Raw genomic sequence first — 1,829 nt, 5'->3', positions numbered from 1 at the left:
TCGTTTGCTTACATTTGGTCTTAGTACCAGTGTATGCAGGGTCGACGAGGTCTAGGAACCCCATTACACCCATTTGTTGACAACCCAGAGAGAATTTTACATTCTCATCGAAGTTCGACAACAATGGCTGACATGGATCCTCCACCTCCACCCCCAGTTCTTTCACGCCCTCTGCGGGAATACTTCATTCCCACAGACTATGTTCAGGCATCCTGCATTCGGAGACCCGATATAGGAGCGCCACATTATGAGATTAAGGCCAGCATTATTCAAATGCTTCCATCCTTTTATGGCCTTAGTCATGAGGATCCCTACCGACACTTAGATGAATTCCTCGAAATCTGTTCTACTGTTAAGATACAGAATTTCGATGATGATGCGTTGAGGTTGACTCTATTCCCTTTTTCATTGAAGGACAAAGCCAAGTATTGGCTAAAGTCCTTAGATTCTGTAGAAATAGAGTCCTGGGATCAGTTGCAACAGGAGTTTCTTCGGAAATACTTTCCCATTGGTCGCACGAACCAATATCGTAGAGCCATCACTAGCTTTTCAGAGCTAGATGGTGAGCGCTTTCATGAGACCTGGGAGAGAATGAAGGATCTCCTCAGGAAATGCCCCCATCATCAGGTGCCGAAATGGCAACTGGTGCAGAGTTTCTATGATGGATTGTCTGACAAGAATCGTCAGATGATCGACTCTTCATGCGGTGGGACATTCATGCTGAAGAGCGAGGACGAAGCATGGAGGCTATTTGATACATTGGCCGAGAATTCACTCCACCATGCTTCGAGCTCTCATTCTGATAGAGCCACACCCAGCATTCAGAAGAAAGCTGGCGTTCTTGAGATTGGTCCATCTACTGCACTACAGTGTAAAGTAGACATGATTGCTCAGAAGCTGGACCGGCTTCTCTCAGGACCATCCACTACACAGCAGGTGTGTACTCTTTGTGCCAGTCCGGCACACGAGATCACTGAGTGCCCTTCAGCAGCTCAGTACCCTGAATTTGTTCAAGAACAAGTTCAGGCAGCTCAGGGTTACGTCAGACCGCCAAATAACCCATTTTCATCGACATATAATCCGGGTTGGCGTAACCATCCCAATTTTTCATGGAAGAATCCACAGTCTTCTATACAGATGCCTTCTTCCTCTCAGCCAGTTCGGCAGCCATCTTTTACTCAGCCATTTCAAAGACCGAACTATGCTCAGTCTTCTTCTTCTTCAGTTCCTTCCCCGATTCAGCAGGAGTCTGCCCCGCAGACATCTTTTGAGGAGAGACTTCTCCAGGCATTCCAAGAGGTGAAAACCTCTAATCAGAACGCCTTCGAGAAGTGTAGCCAGATTTTGAGCTCACATACGCAGTCCATTGCGAAGTTAGAGTCGCAAATGGGACAGTTAGCTGAGGCTATTAGTAGGAGACCCTAGGGTACATTGCCGAGTCAGGCTGTCATGAACCCGAAGGGTAAGGACCAGATGACTGGAGGCCTATTTCATACTGAGACACAGCAGCAGGCTAAATCAGTTATGGCCTTGAGGAGTGGACGTGAGTATCACGTTGAGAGTAGAGAGAAGATAGAGGAGCCAGAGACCATTGTTTCACCTACGTCGGCTCAATCATCATCCCCATCCCCATCATCACCTTCATCATCTTTATCCTCAGAGAAGAAGAAGGATAGGAGTGAGCCTTCTCGCAAAGAGGAGGAGCCAGCAGAGTATATTCCCCCACCACCCTATCCCAAAGCATTAGAGTCTCCTGGTTATAGAGGGAAGCAAGGTGCGAAGATCCAGGACATGCTTGATATCTTCAAGCATGTGCAGATCAACCTACC

At 47.5% G+C, this 1,829-nt stretch overlaps 1 non-coding gene across 1 annotated transcript; it reads right to left on the bottom strand.

Moving 5' to 3' along the window:
- Positions 1-526: 526 nt before the first annotated feature.
- Positions 527-629, bottom strand: LOC149822464 (small nucleolar RNA R71). The gene has a single exon (XR_016426324.1). It is a non-coding gene; the product is annotated as a small nucleolar RNA R71 (small nucleolar RNA).
- Between the last annotated feature and the right edge of the window lie 1,200 nt (positions 630-1,829).

The sequence above is a fragment of the Nuphar pumila genome, chromosome 11 (assembly GCF_984573655.1).
Source record: "Nuphar pumila chromosome 11, dmNupPumi1.hap1.1, whole genome shotgun sequence".
Classification (NCBI taxonomy): domain Eukaryota; kingdom Viridiplantae; phylum Streptophyta; class Magnoliopsida; order Nymphaeales; family Nymphaeaceae; genus Nuphar; species Nuphar pumila.
This window is presented reverse-complemented; position numbering and strand designations above follow the sequence as displayed.